At 47.5% G+C, this 21873-nt stretch overlaps 1 protein-coding gene and 1 long non-coding RNA gene across 6 annotated transcripts; both read right to left on the reverse strand.

The window, feature by feature from the left end:
- LOC112351139 (voltage-dependent calcium channel type A subunit alpha-1-like) overlaps positions 1–21873 on the reverse strand; it is a 123386-nt gene that overhangs the window by 54310 nt on the left and 47203 nt on the right.
- LOC9655053 lies at positions 13233–17314 on the reverse strand. 6 transcript variants are annotated; one of them, XR_002994020.1, is made up of 12 exons: positions 16676–17314; positions 16469–16605; positions 16304–16409; positions 16035–16232; positions 15721–15974; positions 15486–15665; positions 15284–15435; positions 15035–15240; positions 14917–14991; positions 14333–14867; positions 13912–14254; positions 13233–13850 (listed from the first exon to the last, which is right to left on the reverse strand). It is a non-coding gene; the product is annotated as an uncharacterized LOC9655053 (long non-coding RNA). The 6 variants fall into 6 exon arrangements; XR_002994024.1 differs by lacking the exons at positions 13233–13850; positions 13912–14254 and having other exon boundaries at positions 14308–14441; positions 14496–14517; positions 14590–14867; XR_002994023.1 differs by lacking the exons at positions 13233–13850; positions 13912–14254 and having other exon boundaries at positions 14308–14441; positions 14496–14535; positions 14590–14867.

The following is a 21873-nucleotide window of genomic DNA, read 5'->3' on the forward strand; positions in this document are numbered from 1 at the left end:
AATCAAACGCCTCTGATCTCGACGACTGTCCAACGTGCTTTCGCTTTTTATGACCACTGTCAGTTTGAGCTTGGCTGGTGCTTGCCTGTTTTGCCTTTGAAGAAGTTTCTCCTGCAAGGAATGGCATGAGACCACACGCCATTGCAAATATAATTTGTACCTCCTTTTTTCCTATTGCTTTTCTGTTTGTCCTTCTTCGATGCGCCACCAGTGCGCTTTTTAGTCCTCGTGTCTAAATATTCACAACGATCTATAATCAAAATGGCGTGAGGCCTCACGTGACCTTACCTTGTGCAGGTTGTGAGCTCGGCCCAACATGGGTATCTTCAAAAGTAGCTGTTAACGCCGTTTCAGCATCTGGGGGTGGCCACGCTCCTGCATACAGAGCTTGTGAGATAACATTTAAACTTAAAGTGTGTACTCACCAGGTTCGCAGAGAAGATACTGTTTTTCTTTGGCAACTGTAATTATATGCTCCATTGAAGTCATCTCTTCAATGGAGTTTGTCACCGCAACACAAGGGACACCCTTGAGTAGTGCGGCTCGAAAGAATAGTCCGCCGCAGTTGTACTCGACAACGCATTTGCCCTTGGAGTCGGAAGCAGATGACCCACCCGCTATTGCGTTGAAGACCCAGCTGAGCATTTCCCATGCTGCACCTGGAGCTTTCTTTGGATTCGAAAGCTCCATAGCCGTCTTCAGTTCCTCAGGCACGGGTAAATTGACCTCCCTCAGATCAATTCGATTGGCCTTGTCGAACGAAGCTGGGAAGTCACTCCAGTCCCACTCTGCTGCAGGACCAATAACAAGGGCGAGTGTGAAGATGCGGACATTCGTCGGTATCTTCTTCTTAGCCATTATCCCATGGATCTCCCGCATCTCCTTGCCTTTCAACCGAGCCTTCACCTCGTTCAAGGCCTTCCAGAACTTGTGATAGGATTCGGAGTCGTAGATCATATAGTGGACTGAAGATTCCACCTCCGCAAGTCCCACCATTAAGTCAATGATGGAGCTGACTTCGTCTGCATGAGTGATCTCCTCGTTTGTGAAGTCCATCACACAAAAGATGTTCTTGACCTGCTCATCTCCGCGGGAAACGATGCTCCTCCACCTTTGATCCTCATCCGAATTCAAGTATACCCGGTAAGGTTCTCGATAGGCCTCTGCTGCGGGGTCGAGCTGTTTCTGAAGCCGGCGGTCGACATCAATCTTAATGAAATTTGGATACTGATCCAACTTCTCAGCTTTACTTTTCGTGGCATCCCGCAGCAGATCGATGAACTTGGGGGCCCCCTTCACGTACTCGTCGATGTCTTCATTTGACAACTCCAGCGCTTCCATCATCTCTTGCGTGGTGTCGATGCTCACCCTCTCCACGGCCACTTGCTCGAAGATCCAATCCTTCAATAGCGCACGAGCTCTCAGAGTCGTGCACAAGTCCTCGTATGTCACAATATGGCCGGGAGTCATTTTGGTCTTGTTGAAGACAACCTCACCACGTAGAAGAGCATTAACCACTGTCAGAAGGTCGTCGTCGTCTAGAGACCGCGAGAAACGCAAGGCGTTGAGCTTCAAATCATTGGGCTTCCGGCCGTCCTCCACACCCATTGAGTTTGGCAACTCCCCGTCATGGTACCTCCTCAGCACATCTACCCATTTGTCAAAAACAACTTTTGTTGCGAGTAGAATGTTATGGATGCTGAGTGTGTCATTGACCCCCAGTGTTTTCGAGAGAAGACTCGAGAATTCCTGCAATGGAAATGGCGTGAGGCCACATGCTATGCCACATGCAACGAGGCTTACCTGCCAGGCGCTAGTTGCTAGTGCACGTCCTTGTCCTGGTTTTTGTGGCTTCTTCAGTTGAACCCAGAGCTTCCGTGTTCGTGCCAATGTCTCGTGCAGACCCGATTTGTAGCACGTTTCTTGCTTGACATTCTGCGCGTGGGAGATGTATATGATAGATCGGAGGGGCGAGTTGCCTTTTATCAGGCGGACAACTCTTGTCTTGAAGACTTTCTTCACCTCCTCGCCCACCATAATATCCACAACTATCTCTTGCATCGCCAAGCTAGAATGCTGCCCGGAGACGGCATAGAACCGGATGTTCTGATCGTCCAACACCTTCCTATTGATCAAGTCTGGAAACCTCGTCTCGCCCTTCATTGTTCGGTAGTAGGGGATCACGTCTGCGATGTCGGGTGTTACTGGACTTGCCAGCATCTTCTGCTTCAGTTTCTCCACCCACTCATCAGATACTAGCCTGTGGTTGTATTTGCTTTGGATGTCGATACGGCTCACGTCGATTGTATATACATTGTTGGAATAGTAACAAGTACTATTATCTGCGACGATTTTTGCTGCCTCTTCTTGCTCTTTCTGCTCTTTGCGGCTCTTCTTTTTGGTGGGTGTAGTGTTCGAACCCGAGGCAATGGCATCACTGAGTAGCTTCTTTTTTGGAGCAGGAGAGTCGGACGTCGGCTTGAGCTTGACCACCCTTTTCTGCTTTGAGGTAGTTTCCAGATCGACCCCCTTCCCCTTTGCTTCGCGAACTGGAGTCACTCTCAACGGCTCAATGTTGGAATATAGTTTTTGAACATCGCCGTAGGTGAGGTCCGTGGATTCCATGTGATCTTCATAGACCCGCAGCGTCTTTGAAATTGTGGGCCTCCTGGACAACCTCTCCCTAGCTCCCTCTAGGAATTCCTCATAGCCGCTGCCCCCCTCCGGGAAGCCGCTAGGATGTGCAAGGTGGATCTTGAAGGCAGACGCTGTCTCTACCACAAGTGCCAGTCCATATTCTTGCATGGAACTGCATGGAGTGTCTGTCACTTGGATGAGGATCCCCATGCATTCTTTTCTCCCACCATCTGTGTTGTACAGCCTCAGATCCTCGCCTTCTATCCCGAAAGTCCAACTGGTGAGCTCCTCCCCCTTCTCTGCATCCACATTGACAGTGGCTGGAAGAAGAACGCAATTCCTCGCCTGTTCAGAAATGCACAACAATTAGAGCTGACAGATGAAAAGCTAGTAGCTGGAAATAACGTGAGGCCACACGCCATTCACCACTGCATCAGATGTCTTGAGGCTGCATCCTAAGATGGCGTGAGGCTACACGCCATCTGTAACCGGACTGCACTCGAGAGCCCAATCGGTGCATGCCAATGTTGCTACTGAATGGCATGTGGCCTCATGCCATTTTCTACTTGGCCTAAAAGACTTACCATTTGAAGCCGAATGGAGGCGTGACAACCGGACTCGCTGGCGAATGTGCACTGTGTGTGCAGCGGATTGTAGCAGCAAGGCTACTCTGCCACTTACAGTTGGAGAGTGGCGCTGAAATCTCCTGGGACGCCAAGTGGGCTGCGTGTGGGTGGCGGAGTGGGCGGCGGAGTTGGCGGCGAAGTTACAAACTGGGTGTGTCTTGAAGTGGACGCCGATGCACACGAGCGCGATGCGAGCACGAGTGGACGCCGATGCACACGAGAAACCTGTAGAGAAGTGGGAGCGCGAGTGGGAGCGCGATGCGAGCGCGAGTGGGAGCGCGATGCGAGCGCGAGTACGAAGCAAAATGCAAAACCTAACCTCACACGCGCGAAATGTCACGACGGTTGGTAATCCCGCCACGTCATCATTTCTCGGACTTGGGCGCCACCATTAATTTCTGGATCGGCGCGCGCATGCGTGAAATCCAAAAGAAATCCGCAACGTCATCATTCCTCGGACTGCATGCACGCGAAATCCAAAAGAAAGATCATGATTGGGATATCATTTAATACCCTCGCTATATTTATACCATGCATGATTGGATATTCCAAAGCATCTTGTATTTCCAAAAATGCCAGATGTTCAGCTAAATAAATTGTCAGAGGATTTGATGTGACGTTCAAGCATGTGGGCTCATGCAATTTTGAACCAAAAAATGCACCAAAAAATGCTCGGCGTCATCTGGCGTTATCTCTTGAATGGCGTGGGGCCGCATGCCATTTTCAGGAGCACATAGGAGTATATTCCTAGAATATTCTGACACGCGCGAGATTGTTTTGAGTTTCCTGGAGATCCAACCGTTAGATCGCAACTAGATTTTACAGAATGGTATACAATGTCCTTCTTGATGACCCTGCAAAGAAGCATCTCGATCGGACACCACATGAGACCACACGAGCCTTACAATGTTTCAGGGGCATTTGCCATAGATCCGACCGTTATTTTGCTCCAAGATTCTACAGTTTGGTGTGCATTGACCTTTCCATCGACACTGCAAAGGGACATCACAATCAGATGCGGGATCACAAGAAACCAACTTCACTAACTCTAGTTTCACCAAGATCTACGTAAGGAGTTATGAAATGAAAGGACCCTCTCTATTGAAATGTGTTTATGGTCCTAAGGGCATTGTGACATATCAAAGGATTTTGCATCAAGTTCTGTATTTGCATGTTTATCAAGCTACTGAATTGCTAAACCCTAAACCCTAAACCCTAACCCTAAACATGTGGCAAATGCTGCGTGAAGAAAGATGCCCTTTCTGGGCAAATGCTGTAAGAGGCAGATGCCGAGCAGATGTATCTCAGGCTAGCGAAGGGGATAAACGAAAGCTAGCTATAAACATGACGGGATGCAAATAGATTACTAGGCTGGTCCTGCGAAAATCAAAAACCATAATTGAAAACATTGAAAATGCAAAAAGAAAGGTTTATAATATTTTTGAATTTTAAGCAACCAAAGGAATGTAAGTAGGGCATGTGTTTGTAAGTTTAAAAATGCCTCAGCCATATAAATTCCCAAGTAAATAAAGTTGTTTCTATTTTTGGTACAGGTAAACTTTATAGCGTGTGGGCTCATGCAATTTTGAACCCAAAAATGCACCAAAAGATGCTCGACTAGCATTATTCTTTGAATGGCATGTGGCATTATATTGCCATAAATGGACGTACACACACAGCATAATTATTCCTTTACACGGCGAATAATCTTGGCGCGGATCGCTGACATGGCATGGCAAAGTTCGAATCACTGACATGGCACAGCTGGATCGAGGCAAGGACATGATGTGACAAAGTTCAACCTCCGACAGCAAAGTCTAGAAGCTACTCAGTTTGAAATTTGTCAGAGGAATCATAAGATCTGGTTTGTCAGAGGATTTGATGTGACGTTCAAGCGTGTGTTATTTTTGAATTCTCGAACTCATTCCTAGGTCTATCATTTTTGTGCGCCGTGTTCTTGGTTCCGCTGAGCGCAGTGAGCGCTGCTTGTGTAAGCGGCGTTGTGAGCTGTGGTTTATGCGTCTACGAGCGATTGCGGCATTGCGAGCGCCATTGCGAGCGGCAGTTTATGCGAGTGGCAGTTTGTGCGAGCGGCGCTACGAGCAGTTGCGGTGTTGCGAGCGGCGCTACGAGTAGTTGCGGTGTTGCGAGCGGCACTGTCTTTGGTGTGGCTACCGCTTCCTCTTGATATTCGGCACTTGTGCTTCCTGGTATGTTCACCATGGAATGGTTTAGGACCACATTTAGAAATGGCATGAGGCCACATGCCATCTTGGGCCCTTGCAATTTCATGGCTAGCGTATTGTCATGTATGTTTTTACTTGCCTGCAGCTGTGTGTATATCAAGATGGCATGAGGCCTCATGCCAATTTTGTGAATGCGAAATTTCATGTGGGTGTCAATAGCATGTTTGAATAATGGCATGTGGCCTCATGCTATTGAGGTTGTTTGGTATGTTATGATTTAGGCCATTCTCCAATCATTTTTTGTATGGTCTTAACTTCTTTTCTGCACTTTCAGAATGGCCTTCAGGGTTGGGGAAAAGGTTTACATTTTGAATGGTGGGAAGAGAGTTGCAAAAGGGACCCTTGTGTCTATGGATCGGAACTTTGTTATACACTGTCAAAGGCTTGGGGAAGGCAATGCTGCTGTATCAGTAGAGACTGTCTTCGATGGGAATGTGGTCGCTATTGAACGAGGAGAGATGGTCGTCGGGGTAAAAGTTGTTGTTGCCTTGAAAAATCTTCAGAAGAAAGCAGATGTTGGGGACAGCGCAAGTGCGACGCATGTTCCCTCCGTGGATCTTAAGAACCGTGCTACATGGATTCAGGCAAAGGTGTTTCTAAACAACCCCGAAGGGGAGGTGGTAGCTGAGGGCTTAGCCACAGTTGTCGATCCAAGAGATGCGGTTGCTAATCAAGAATTGGGCTGGGATGATATTGGAGTTGCAATTTTAGAGGTTGTTGACACAGAAGAAAACAGTCTGACTATTGGAAGCATTGTGCGGTGGAAATTGAGGCATTTAGTGTTTGAGAATGTGAAGGATTCACAATCAAACACCACTACAACTGATGACAGAACATCTCTTCATGGGAAAAGAAAGTACACCTTCCTACAGCGCAGCCAAAGGGATCTGAGCAACGAACCGAAAAGGCAGAAAATGGCGATGGAGGTTCGAATGGTCTCGACAGTTGCTTGTTGCAAGAGGAGGTGCTGTCAACATGCTGATTGGGATGCTATTGAAGAGGAGAGAGCAAGATACAAGACATTGTCCTGGAAGGCAGCTCGCAATTTTGTGTATGAGGCATTACGGTCATCTGTTGATGCTTCAGAACATCAGGTGGGGGGCATGGTCTTCCAGAGGGGTTTGGTCTGCATGAAGGCATGGAGAATCATTTATGGAGTCCCTCGAACCACATTCTACAGAATCAAAACTGAGTTCGAGGAACAAAGGGTTCAACAGGCAGTCCATGGGAACGACGGTACGCACAAAACCAGGGGTCATGTTGTATATGGAGAGGCAATCTTCAAGAGGTTTGTCGAGACATGTAGCGAGCAGCAACCACATAAAACCCGCCTCTTGGAAGATGGAACACGAGACACCCAACAAGTTCTCCCTTCCATGTATACCAAGGGGGCCATATTGGAAGATGTGAATCGGGAACTCCAGAGTAATGGCTACAGGAAGCTGAGCCAATCTAGATTTAGTAGATTGTGGAGCAACAGGTTCAGGGATGTGAGTATAGGAAAGTACTCCAGCTTTTCAAAGTGTGACGAGTGCACTGCTATCAAAATGGCTTTGTCGAAGAATTCTTGCAGCGCTCAAGAGCGAGAGACGTTGGTTAGAAGGCGGCTCGACCACAACATCGAGCAGAGAAGCTGCAGGACTGCATATTATCATAACAGGATTCTCTCCATGGAGAGACCTGACTCTTACCTCTGCATCATCCACAACAAAATGGATCAGAAAAAGACGTGCTTACCTCGACTCAATCCTGCCCCCAAGGCAATCTCTTCATCCATGCAGCTGCCTGTGTCTCTGTTTGGCATAATCGCTCATGGGCATGGTGCCCAGAACTATGGGAACTTCTTTGTGCCTCTATGGGGTGGCGGGGGTGCAAACATGATGATTGCGTCCTTAGCAAAACACTTAAGGTCTCTGCAAAGTGCGCAGACTGAGCTGAACGGCCAACCCTTGCATAAGGCCCTTGTCGATCGAACCCCATACAGGGTTCAGCTGGAGGAGGAGCAAAGGCTTGCAGTATCGCGTGGGGCCCCATGCCATCCTAGTGAATATGTTGGCCGTCAGATTGTAGGGTTATCACGTGAGGCCTCATGCCATTACGACGAGGCTGGTCGCCCGGTGAATGCACAGCCTCATCCAAACGAAGCAGAATCTCAAGGAAGTTCTTGCGGCCGATGTGGCCTTCCACCCCATCTTCTGCTCCAAACAGACAATGCTGGCAGTGAGAACAAAAACATGTACGTCTTCGCGTACTTGGCGATGCTTGTTGCCAAAGGCATATTTGAAACGGTTACACTTGGCTTTCTCATGGTTGGGCACACTCATGAAGACGTCGATGCCATGTTCAGTCACCTGGCAGAGTCCCTCCGGCGATCCAATGTCCTCACCCTCCCACAACTCTACGATGAATTCCAAAATTGCATCAAAGGCACTGTTGAAGCTGCACTTGTGACAGAGGTTCCAGACTTTAAGGGGTTTGTAAGAGGCTACATCAGGGACGGATCCGAAACGCTGATTGGCCACTCCAAGCCTCTTCAGTTTCATTTCAGCATGCGTGACGGTGCTCCAGTGATGAGGTACAAGATGAGAGAATGGGACACAGTGTGGCTGCCAGTGGATGGCATTGAACTCTTCAAGAGAGATCCCATAATTGGGGAACCTATGATTCCTCAGGGTTCCCCACGGCCGATGCACCCGGATGGACTCAAAGACCAGGAAAGTATAGTGGCCGGGATTAGACAGCATATTGCCTTCTGGAAGAGGGGGTTGGTGTTTGGTGGAGAATCCTATTTTAAGAGGTGCAAGCCTTTGCTCGAATACTGGGAGAAGATTATATTTGCTATCCAAAATGGGCCGGTTGTATATGAAGAATTGGAAGAGTCCTTTTGGCCAGAACCCAGAGCACCAGATAGTAGCGGAACAATGTCCTCTGGAAATGCAGTGACAGATAACGATGTTGAGGATCACTATTGTGGGCCGAGGAACAAGAAGCCGGATTCAGCATTCAATCCAGTACAGGTCTGCAAAGGAATGGTCGTGCTTGTCAGACCCAGTAATAAAAAACAAATGATATAGGTGGGGCGCTGCATCACTGATGCAGAGGAGGACGCGGAAACTAACTCCTTCAATGTAACTGTGGAGTGGTTCAAGCCAAGTTCCGGATATACGAAGGATTGCCTAGAAAAGAGATGGGTGCTGAATCCAAGGGATCCCAGCATGAGCATATCGGTGGATAATGTTGTGCATGGTTGGATGCGGAAGCAGAGTGCCACCATCACCTTGCCAGACCATGCAAGAGATGCAGCAAGAGCATTCATAACCCGGGTTCAAGGTGAGATTCATTAATATTCCTTTACTAAGTTTCTAATGTATTTTATTTCAAGGTGAACAATCCGAATCTGAATCAGAGGAGGCGTGATGGCATGTGGCCCTTTGCACTAGTATATCTTAATACCGGTCTGAGAAATAGAATGGCATGTGCCCTCAGGCCTTTTACTAAATCACCTTTGAAAGAAATGCAAGCCTCTATGTCGTAAAAAAAAGGTACTAGAGAAATTCCTTAATAATATGAATGTTATTTAGTTTCATGAAAATACACTAAGGGTCAAATGAGTTAAATGACTTCTCCAGACTAGCAATGCCTCTTGCTACACCTTCACAATTAGATTCGTTAGAAAAAGATAACATTGAATAATATCTAAATGTTCTCACCATTAAGTTATATGTCTGGCTAATAGGAATGACGTTCATCTTGGAAAGCTCACCACACGCTCAATGAACAAACAAATAGTGTGTGCGCGCATGCCATCGCTCTTCTTTAGCTTCAGATTCGGCTTGTTCACCTTGACAATGAGATTTATTATACAACCAGATGGACTCAGTCTGGACACAAAGTCACCGCGCTAGTCACCATGCCCCAGATATGTCTAGCCCCTGGACAAAAAACATATAATTTCACGTCATTTTCAAATACTTGAAAATTTGTACCTAGTCCCATTTTACTGAATAAATCCCACTTTAACGAAATAGAGCTTGTGTCCTCATTTTCCAAACCATCACCGCGCCCTAGTGATTTGGGACTCAAACCCAAGCACTAGAAGGTCAGGACTCAAACCCAACCTCCGTATATGCATCTACGGATGACATCACCCAGGATGCCTGGCGTGACTCCCCACGCCGGTGCACCAACATATACTTAAAGTGCGCTACAGATAATAGTTTAGGAATCTAGTTCCTCCACACTACCAAGTCCTCTCATTTTATAAGTCTGTGATCATGCATGGACTCTTCCATGCTTGGCCCCATGGGCCACCCTTATAAAAGTTAGCACCTTCAACTAGGGGGTTTGTTCCCCTGACTTGCCAATTTCACTACACAAGTCATCCAACCAACGTAACATGGTTTCATGAAAGTCCTTGACTATCAACTTTCGTTCAAAGCCATCCCTTTGAAAACTTGGAGACTACTTCCCTAACGTTGATAGCATTTCCTCATGGCAAGCTTCAAAATCACGCTTCAGCTGCACCACTCTGATTTTGCGCGTTCTATGAACCATTTACCCTTGGCTTTCTAAGTACTAAGCTGCTTAGAATTGTCTTTGGGAACCTTGAAAGAACTCTGTCCTTTAGCTTGCTAAGGCCTCTCTTTTCGCAAGCTTTCTAATTGCCATATGGTCTAACATAGACCATTCCATGCTTTAGACTCTCTATGGCATCACGGTTACTAATGACAACATGTTTGAGCGCCCATTTGATTCTCCACTCCCAACTAGCATAACCATCTTTGGTTATGCTCTTTAATCCCTATACTTTGGTTCTATCCCCTTCCTACTTGCTTTTGGCCTCACATCTTTCCTTTAATTATTCTCCTCCAAACTAGGAGGATAGCTTTGCACTTTCTACCATGCCTTAGCAAGTATTCTTAAGGATGAACCTACCCGATAGCTTAGGGAGTGGTTTCTCAATCCGGATATCCTCACCTTATAATCCCACACATTGGGATTAACATTGCCACTTATGGGCTTTTATATGCCCATCACTAGCCTTGCCAAAATTCCATTTTTGGCTTTGTCCAATTCGGGTAGATGGACTTCTTCCATCTCCACTACTTTGGACATTTGGATAGGACCTTTTATCCATCATTCGCTAGGGATTTAGTCCCTTTGGGCTTTATCTATTGCCCTTGCAACATCAAACAACACCTCCTGGTATTCTAAAGTGTTTAGGTGTCCCAAATAATGGCCTCTTTGACAATGGGCATTCTCTTTATGATATTGACTTATTATATCACAACATAAGCAATTCATTCCCTATAAGGGTAGATCTAACTTTCTTATCCCAATAAAAAGTCTTAGGTAGTTACCTTCTACCAGTTTCATCAATTATTTTGCATCTTTTTGCTTAGTTGCCTTATAATTGTCAAATCTTACAACTCATTGCTGGTGCTTCCACATCTCCATCCTTGTTTGGGTCACCATGCTCTACCACATACCTTCCAGCTTAGGCTATGCCATTCCTATTTCTATTGGGATTCCCTTGGCAAAGGGTTCTCATGAACCCACCAACATAACCTCAAGGTATCACACTTTGGCACATTTGGTGTCTCCACACTATCGGCTCCGCGAGCCTACCTTTATGACACTTGCACTCGTGTCTAGGTCTTTTGCAAAGACCAACACAGTCGTTTCTCATGCCAACTATCCGTTAGCACTTCACCACAGTGTTCTCACACAACTCTGCACCAAAGTTGCTTTCTTCTGGGAACACTTTTCCCATGAATTTAGTATGGCTCATTCTACCACCCATGAGATACTCGCTTGTCTGTCCGTATTCACTCTAGTCTTGGACTTCCCAGTGGTTATCCCATCACCCAACATCTAGGCATAGCCTTCCTGGGCCAAACTAGCCTTTCTTGGCCAAACTGGCTCCACTGGAATCCTCCCCCCACTATGCTTTTGGAGCTCACTAAACCCCTAGGGTCTGGGAGATGAATGCTTTAGGCTTTCACCCTCTTAGACTCGAAGTCGGACTCCGACTTGGGCTCAGTCTTGGCCTCAGCCTCAGTTTCAGTCTCGGTTTCGATCTCAGTCCCGGTCTCGGTCTTGGTCTCGGTCCCGGTCTCAGTCTCAGTCTCGACTTCAGACTCCATCTCAGGTCCTTCTCGAACTCCATCTCGGATTCCATCTTGGGTCCATCTCAGACTCCATCTCGGATTCCATCTCGGGTCCATCTCGGACCGCAACCCAATGGTTTGGCGTGTTGCCTCCCGTTAAACACCATCCTGATTCATTCTCTCTCCGCTTACCTGGCGATGACGTGGACAATGATTGGAGGGTGCGGCAGCATTTCCATGACAACATTGTGTGGATCACTGTGAAGAAAGATGCTTCGGAGGACGATCTCAAGGCCCAGCTCCTCAACGCTCTTGAATGGGGTGAAATGAAAGAGAGGATTTTATAGCAGGGCCATCCTCTGGCCAGATCCTGGTGACAACCAGAAAGGAAGGCATTTTGCATCCGGATGCAAAGGCATTTGCTGTGCATGAGCTATCAATGGACGAAAGCAAAAAGATGTTTTGGAAGTTTGCCTTCAGTGTGCATGATCCACAACCCAGTGACCCTGATGTTGTGGGATTTGCCAAGAAAATAGCTCGAAAATGTGAGGGACTTCCTCTCGCTCTGGAAGTGATTGGCAGTGCCATGGCTGTCCACAGAAGAGAAGGGCCACATGTGTGGGAAGAACGATATAAGAGGTTGCACTTGTCCAATGACCCAGATGTTGAGAAGCAGATGTTCAAACGCTTGAAGTTCAGCTATGACGAGCTGGGAAACTATGAGGGTGAAAAGCTGCAAGAGTGCTTTCTCTATGTGGCTGCATTCCCACACAAATTAATTGAATTTAGTTCCTTGAGCAAATGTTGGATGGAGGTTGGGTCAGAACTCTCACCCACAGCGATTGTCAATGAACTGGAACGGAGATGCCTGGTCAAGATAGATAAGTCTTGGGGGTATGAAGAAGCTCCTGGTTATATAATCGTACACGATATGCTACCATCTGACTCACTTTTGTTCCTCGAATGTCAAGCACTTGAAGGTTTTTCAGCTTGGAAATGCTCTCTGGAATAAAATGGATCCTAGAGCATCGCCACAAGCTCAATACCTTGACACCTTGTATGTGATTGATAAGACTGTCATCCACATTAGAAAGTCCTATACATTCATCCATAAGTATAGCGCTTTTCAGCCTGACATCACTGAAATATCTAAAATCTACTTAGTGGACGCCCATAAAGTGTAACATTGCATTACTGCCCCAGCTCTCCAACTTGGAAGAGCTGGAGCTGAGCCTTGATTCAAAAGAGGAGTCATCAGTTGTGGATTTGACTGGAATTTCACGTAAACTAAGACTTCTAGATCTAAGAATGACACATGGTACAATGAAGGTGCCAGAAAGCATGGGGACACTGGAGCACATTGAAACATTGGTTTTACATGCAAACAACATTGACTTTGCCAGTTTCGTTGGGTTATGGCAACTTGTCAACCTAACAAAATGTCTAATTCGTGTGAGAACCGTCAGCAGAGCTACTTGGAAACAAATGTTTATGAAATCAATCAAGCTTCAACATTTTTCCATCGTTGGGGTAGAAGACAGTGAAAGTAGTGATGACAGCTTCGAATGGTTGCAACTACGATATTTAGACATCCGTGATATCATAAACCTATCTTGGTTGCCCCACGGCCTAGAAACATTTTTTTATTAAATGCAATCGTATCCACTTCTTCAACCGGATGGATCATTCCCAAGTCTTGAAAGGCTGTGGCTTACTAATCTACGCATTGCACAGTCAAAATTCAAGGATGATTTGGCTGCCAGTCTTCCAAATCTGAAAGAGTTGCACTTTTGGCTAGCTCCTGATATTGAATGGGAGCAATTGCCTCTCTTCACGAGAGCCTGCATTTTCGTCGCAGCGCCCTGGATGTACACGGCCTGGATCCGCTTCTCACGCTCGATGCGCAGAGTGAGAGGCAACCCCTGCGTTAATCCGAGGCACGCTCCCATTCGCCTCCCAACAGTCCAACCCATTTGCTACGGGCTTCAGGATCCAAGAGGGCATTCACCACCTCATCCAGCAGTTGCTCATGGCCCCCAAACATGGGATCAGGAAAAACACGCCGTACATATTTTTTTGCAGGGCCTCTGTCTTGCGGGGAACTCCGTACGGCGAAGCTAGTGCTCGGCTGTATCACTCTCAACCCTTCTCGCTCGTACCTTTCAATTTTCGGAAGGAGATCGTCCTCGTAGCTGTGTATCAGCTCCGAGATCTTGTCACAACGCTTCTCCCTGTGAAACATCCATAGATCATTTAGCTGTACTGTTAAAGCTCTCAAGTTTATATGCTTACTGTGATCCCAGCAGTGCTTGCGCCTTGTCGTTCCATTTTGTGACAAGATTAAGACACTCCTCGGCTCCATCAGAGTAGCGGAACTCTGGATTCCGGTGCTTGTGAGTATTAAACTTGTTAAGCATGGCCTGAATGCTGGTCGCCGCCTTGTCCAGCTTCGCAATGTCCACATTCAGCTCGTGTCCTGACTTTCGATCTGCGACAGGAGATCGTGGCAGGAGCTTATGCACTCCATAATAGGAATGGAGTCCTTTTAAAACCGTTGTTTCGGCTCTCTGGTACATAGCATGTCAAGCTTGCGAGCCTTTGAATCATTTGAGAGCATAGCCTGTGTGGAACTTGTCTGCGTCAATTCTCGACAGCAGAAGCAGCGAGAAGAATTTAAAGTTCCAAGTGTAAGCAAACCAAGACTTGTATGTACCTTGAATGAAACTTAACACGAAACAATTAGTTCGATGCTTTACACCAATCAAAGCTTTGAACAAATAGCACATGCTCCTACGCTTTCCCAATACACAAAACACGGAGCACTGGAAAAAGGATACGCGATTACCCTTGATAGCAAAGAAACAAACTCTACTTACAGTATAAACCCCGCTTATCGTCCTAATTTTCAAAACCGCTCTGGCCACCACAGGCAAAACATCACGCACGGGTCCATTCTAACAAAAACCTGACCTTCATGCCGCAACAGGAGAATCCGGAGCTGATCCAATCGAAGAACCTTCGGGATCCTTAGGCAAGGCAACGTAATTCATCATCGGAGAGTAGCGTTTCACCCGGTTAACCTTTTGATTGCTAGCCTTCGGTGCGGGTAAGAGCTCAGGGACTATCGAAAGTCGTCGGTTTGCATTGTTTCCACTCACGCGAAGTCCCACCTGTCCCTTTTTGGACGGCTTTGTGCCGTAGAGCAGCTCCTGCTCAGTTTGCAGTTGCTCCTGCATTCTCTTCTCCTCCTGCATTTAGCCAGTTAACGTCTTAACAGGCACTAAACTGCAGAGTTACCCTCAGTCGGCGCTTTTCTTCTTCTTTCTCTCGTCGTAGCAAGCTATATTCTTCTAGAATTGCCAGTAGAGAAATCTGCAAAGCACTTTCAGAAGCGTCTACGAAATCACTTACGTACCCCGTTATATAAGAAGGGCCTGCCTCTTTCGTCCTCCCAAGACCGCATTTTGGACTTCAATAATTCAAGAAGATCTGCAAAAAGGTTGTGAAAACTGAGAAAAGAAATAGCAACGCATTGGGGAGTTTGGCCACGATGACACGAGCTCTTTCTGCACGTTTTAGACTCAAATGTGCTCCTCTGGTTGCATTGAAGCGGCTTTCATCCTACAATCGAAAATGAATAAGTGAAATAGCATAACGCTCATACCTTATTGTATTCTTCAAGCCAGCTTTCTTCTTCACACGCACTAATCCACCGTTCCATTCATTCCATTATATCTTGTCTGCCGAGTGATTCTTCCTTCTCCTCGGCGATACTACTTTCGATTGTAGCAAGTAGTTCTGACAAGTCCACTATCCCTGTGCACACGAAACATCAGCCAGGAAATGCACACAGAATAAATTTATACCTGACTCCCGATCGTCTTGGCTAAGTTCTCTAGCGTCTCATCGCTAATACTTCTGCTCTGGCCTGGATCACAAAGGCTCGGATGCACTTCCTTGACAGCCTCGGTGTAGTCTGCCCCCAACAGGACGCAATATCCCTGCAGAACCTCGAGAAGCTCTGAGAATTTGTGGAGCCGGCTACTCTGGAAATGTCACTTGTAAGAAAAAAGAATGCCAACCGTGCCAATACAAACCAACCTTTACATCCTGAAGCTCTTGAACCTGGCAATGGTACTCATACAGCTTTCTCAGCAACAAACCTTTCCAAGAAAAAGCTCCATTCTCGGCCTCTTGCAATGCCCCTGGCGATATCTCCTGAGAGAGCCTTTGTATCTGGCATTGCACGTCCTCAAATTGCTTCAGCCGCTCCTCTTTCCTCAGACGCAAGCATTCTAACTGAGGTGAGACGGACAAGAGCTGCTCCCGCAGAGTAGTGCCGACCTCTTCTCTAACTGAAAGGAAGAACAACGGGCATTGGAAAAGCACTGTGAGATGGATCAAACAAAGCATACCGTGCAAGGGCGATCACCCAGGAGCAACAGGAGCGACGCGATCTCCGACTCGGAATCCGCCAGCAGCTGGTGCAGCCCAGCCCTCACGCAATTCGCTTGATCCACCTTCCGCCGGTACACATCCAGGCATTCTTGCTCCAGCTGGAGCAGCATTCTGTCCCTCTCCTCGTCGCCCTCCCCCATCTCCTCCCAGATGCTCTACGCGCGGCCGATCCACCGCGATCGTGAGAAACTGCAGAGGCAATATTTCGCGAGCACCCGAGGCTTACCTGGAGCTCCCGCAGCAGCGATCAGTAAGTCGTGTCCTCGCCTTCCATGGCCTCCAGAATCAAAATGCGCGTCCTTAGATCAATCAGCTCTCGACATTCTTTGCAGCTGGAGAAAAAGTTCTAAGATAAAAAACGAAGAAACAATAGAAACAATAGAAAACTTACCGCGTTCTTGGCCTTCTTCGTTCCAACTCTACTCACGAGCGTGTTCTTCCGATCGATCCTCATTTCTCGATCCACCTCGCGTTGCCGTAATCCTTCATGTACGAAACACCACGAACTCTAGGTTCCATTCTTAACACCTGTGAAGAAAAAAGCGGCAAAAGGAACGAAAGATGACCATTCGCAAGATCCTGGACGAGAATGCGGTACCTTGTTCGATACTACTGGCACGATCTTCAGGGTATCAAAAAGCCTGAGAGCAAACATGGTCGGATTCCAGGCACCGGCTTCACTGTTCGCATTCGCTCCAACGAAATCCACACCGATGCGCCGATCTTGGTCTTACTCAAAGCGGTGGAAGCACATTCTTCCTGTAGAGGAGAATACATAACCTTGTTGATCTGCGCGTTGGCGGTGTTCCAGTAGGATGTTTTACTGGTAACGGTGGATCATAGCGCCTGCTGAGCATACCGGCGAGCGATCTATCTCCTCATCAATTCTTGCACACATGAAAACGCGAGACCTGGAATACTGGTCATCGACACCCGATGCCGCTACACCGTCGTCATGCATCGGCTGTGCGAAATTTGGGGTGCCCCACGAACCGGATCGAGACTAGCAGCTCCGAAAAATCCACAATACCCTTGGATGTGATGGCAGCGCCGGGAACAAGACGCGCGCAGCGAGCAAAAGAACTCTTATGGATGGTGTAGCTGCTGGCAAGGCCGAGCGCCCGGACCAAACCAATGGATTGATGCGCAGCTCCAGCGGCGCCATTGCCGATGCTGACCGCGCGGCGCACCACAATCGACAATCCCCGGAATACGAGAGTCATCCCCATCCAAACGGGTTTACAATCCTTCAACCCTACCGGAGAACATCCGGGGTTCGAATCCTGACAGCTACTAGCAACAGTCGCGGGTTCGACTCCCAGTGCTCCAGTGTGGAAATGGTTCTAAAATGGGTGTAAACTTGGGCGAGGCTTACTAGACAATGAGCTAGGGCAATCAACAATAAGAGCTCCCGCAATATCCTTTATTGCTGCCTTACTACATCCTAAGAAGTCCTTGCTGATCCGATGCTCAATCCTCTGTAACAAACCTTTCCCCGCCACGTTAGATCTCCCTGCCAAGTCATCCCTCCACATGTTCTGTGTTATTACCTTTTAACAAATCAAGGTTATTGTCCTACTGGCTCATTATTGGCTACTATAGCATTATAGGCTCTTCTCCTTTCTCGGGTTTGGCACAATCAAGGCTGTTGTAGCAGCCAATAACAAGCCCGTAGAACAAAGTGAGGTAGAACATGTGGAGGGATGACTTGGCAGGGAGATCTGATGTGGCGGGGAGGGGTCTGTTATAGAGGATTAGGCTGCGGATCAGTAGGGACTTCTTGGGATGCAGCAGGGCAGCGATAAAGGATGTGGCAGGAGCTAGGGCTGGGGGGAGGATTGGCTTGGAAACGGCATAACAAGCAAGGGTGATCAAGATCTGAGCACAATAAGGGCTTTGACCGGATGTGGACTCTAGTAAGCCTCTCCCGGGCTTACGCCCATTTTATGGTGGAGATGAGAGGCACCTCATCACATCACTGGAGTCTATATGAATTTTCCTTTTCAATTCCATTTCTAGCATGACTGAAATTTTGAGCATGAGGTGCATTGTGCAGTAACATGCCTGCGTGGAGGACATGCATGGCCAAAAGGACTTTCCTGGCTAGGATAGCTAGTGTGACCAAGAGGTTTGGTCACAAGGCATGGCATCCAAACGTTGGAGCCGCCATACATCCAGCCAGGGGTTGAGGAATGAGCTGAGCTGAGGAGGCCAGTGGTGGGGGGTGTAAGCGACTAATTTTTTCCATTCTACTATAGTCACTTAACCGCACCTCCGACCACTTGGAGGAGTCTCATTCACAACCTCCATAAGTCCCACCCAAGACTTGGGGCTTGCTAGCCCCGAGAATGACATCCATGCCACTTAACCTTTGCACTTGGTTCAAGTGCTCCACGTGTCCAGTCCCATGACCGACACCCCAAGGCACCACCAACATACCGGCCCGTTACGCTATGCCATGCCCAATCACCTTGGTCACATCGATGGTCCAACACCACTTGCATTGCAATCCCGTCTCTCCAAGACTGGGCCATCCATCCATGAGTGGTCATCTTAGATCCACTCCTTAGCATCCTTAGGATGCCCATAGACATGGGGAATAGCCTTCCCCAATATCTCCTTTTTGGTCCCCACCAAGTCCCTCTCTGTCCTTGGCCTAATTTGCCAACATTGCCATTGGATCAAGGCCCACAGGCCCGACCACTAAGTCCCACGGTCCTCTAGGATTTCCTCACCACACGATTGTATCCTTGGTCACTACACCAGAGGACTACTCCTCTTCCTTTCCACAGTCTAGGCCTTTGGGACAACATTTCGGAACACCGTGGCCTTATGCAAGCCTCGTGGGTACTTCTGCATTTGGGTGCTCTAGCCATGGGCTTAGAGCGAGGTTCCATTGAGCCACGCATGGTATCCAAGTAGGTAGTGCCACCCACACTTGGACTGGGAGCATCGGCCAGTCGATCTCCCGGGGGAATTAGAGCCGGCTCTTGAACACTTCACCAAACTACCTCGCTTGTCAATCTGTGTTGGACTTCCCAGTGGGCAGCTCATCACCCAACACTGAGTACAGCCTTCTTGAGCCAAACTGGCCTTTCCTGGCCAAACTGGTTCCACTGCAGTCCTCCCCTTACTATACTTTTGGAGCTCACCAAACCCCCCAGGGTCTGGGAGATGAATGCTTTGGGCTTTCACCCTCTGAGACTTGAACTCGGACTTGGACTCGGACTCAGAATCAGACTCGGACTTGGACTCGGGCTCGGTCTCGGCCTCAGCCTCGGTCTCGGTCTCGGTCCCGATCTCAGTCTCGGTCTCGGTCTCGGTCTCGGTCCCGGTCTCGGTCTCGACCTCGAACTCCATCTCGGGTCCTTCTCGGACTCCATTTCGGATCCCATCTCAGACTCCATCTTGGACTCCGTCTCGGTCCATCTCGGACTCCATCTTGGATCCATCTCGGACTCCATCTCGGGTCCATCTCGGACTCCATCTCGGACTCTGTCTCGGTTCATCTCGGACTCCATCTCGGACTCCAACTTGGGTCCATCTCGGACTCCATCTCGGACTCCATCTTGGATCCATCTCGGACTCCATCTCAGACTCCGTCTTGGTCCATCTTGGACTCCATCTCAGACTCATCCACGTGTCACATGTTGGTCCTTTTGGGTCCCTTTTTGGAGCCTCGCTTATTGCTCGCTTCGTACTTGTTCCTCGAGCCCTTCGCTGGGAGTTCCACTCCCGCTTTCGGCCTTTCAAATCGGAGCTTTCGGTCCAAACGTGTTACACTCGTTTGGCTTTCGCTTCGGCCACTACCACGTGGCACCCTTTCGGCTCCACTTTGGGGCCTAGGGATTTTGTGTCTCACAACTCCACCACCCATAGAAGAAGTTCGATGTCCTCATCAAACAGTAATCCCTTTTATAAAGTAACACCCACATGTATTACTGTTCCCATCCTTGGCACCTGGCCAATATTTGTCTATGGTTTGATACTGAAGGTTCACCATGCCTTGTCCATCCTCTAAGAGGCATAGCCTCTCCAACTTAAAGGCTCATTTGGCCATCTGGGGTGGTTTGCTCCCTTTTATTGGTTTAGTTCTCGCTAAACCTGTTAGAGACACCCTCTCTAACTCAATTCCACTACTCATTCTTGAGTTGTCTCAGATTCCATCAACATAACACTTTGGAACTTTTAATTTTGACTTCTCAGAGTCAATTTCCTAAGTGTCTCCGACACCTTACGTTGCACATGGTGCAACTCCACTTCCCCATCCTAAGAAGTTCTTTACTTGAGGGCACCATCATCCTCTCTTCGATATCATGCCACCTTTCGCACTAAGTTCCAGTTATTATAATTTGTGCTAGGGCTGCCCACAGCCCTATTATTTGGTTACCTTACCGCTCCCTTTTTTAGAGCATCCACTTTCGCTAAATCAGAGTGGTTGGGAATCCATCCTTGGGGAAACATTGCCTTTCTCACAATCCGTTAGCACTCAACACATAAGCTCTATTTCGTTAAAGTGGAAATTGTCATTATCCCACTTGTAAAATAAGGTTTCCAAACCTTTATATAGTATATAAATATAACAAAATTCAACTGCATTGAGGCACATGCCATTTTATTTTAAACAAGGAAATGTCTACTCAATCACTTCTCCTCCCCCTGCCACTGCTTCACATCTCTCTTCTCCTTGTCATCGTCGTCCAATTTCTTTCCATCCTTTTAATATTGGCTTAGTTGCTCCGAGTCTAGGTGGAGCCCAAGTCCCCATTCAATCTTTACTTTCCCCTTATTAATAAAATAACTTCGTAGACTTCCAATAACATGCTGTAACACTTCTAGTATAATGCAAATCCTCTCAAAGAATTGTCTTTTAATATTAATACAATGGCATGGAACCCCATGCCATAATAAGTTACATTTTTAAATAAATACATGCCATCTCAGACTGTTATTTTTTGCCTCCAACGCCTATACAATAATCTTGGAATTTCATCGCTCTCCACACTATCAGGATTTAAACCCAATAGTAATGCCATCTCTTCTCTAATACTTCCACGCTCATGTTCAGTGGTCGAAGAACCCATCCGGTTGAGCAGATTATGGAGATGCGGATAGTGCTTGGCTAGACAATATACATGCCATAAATGATGACTGGTGTCTGTCCAATCAAATGGCTTCTGATATACCGTTCCATCTGCCATTTGGTTGATTTCTGCAACCACCTCCTGAACTGGCCGGTTCTCTATCACCATCGCTCCAAGCCGTTTTGCAAGGTCCCCCAGAACATACGGTTTCTTCTCCCTAGTTTTCATACTGCAAGAGATGGGGTGCACTGCATATGTGTGCGTGTTTGCTGCAGTTTTAATCGGCTTCTCACCTAACTTTGCCATTTGGATTCTTTCCTATGATTTGTATGGCTCTTTTCTTAGCCACTAGTCTTTTGCTCCTATCCTTGATTGTTGCACCCAGCAACATAGGATTGCTACCTCCATTTTCGAGGTTTCCTTTCGGTTCCATAGCAACACTTTGCTTTGCCAAGTCCAGAGAGTGTTCACCCCTAGTACGTTTCTTTAACATTTTCTGTTGTGGGCTCTATCCACGGCCCAACTTTTGGGACCCTCCCTTGGATCTCTTGTAGAGACTACTTTCCTCAGACTTACTATGCCATTGCCTTGACATAGCTTATTTCCCTTAGGTGTTCTTCCCACTTAGTCATCTTGACTAAACCACACCATTATCAATAGTTTAAATCAACACTTTTGAACTAGGAACTTTATCCCTTAAACTCACAAGGAC

This window comes from Selaginella moellendorffii, unplaced genomic scaffold, assembly GCF_000143415.4.
Source record: "Selaginella moellendorffii unplaced genomic scaffold, v1.0 SELMOscaffold_58, whole genome shotgun sequence".
NCBI classification, from domain to species: Eukaryota; Viridiplantae; Streptophyta; class Lycopodiopsida; order Selaginellales; family Selaginellaceae; genus Selaginella; species Selaginella moellendorffii.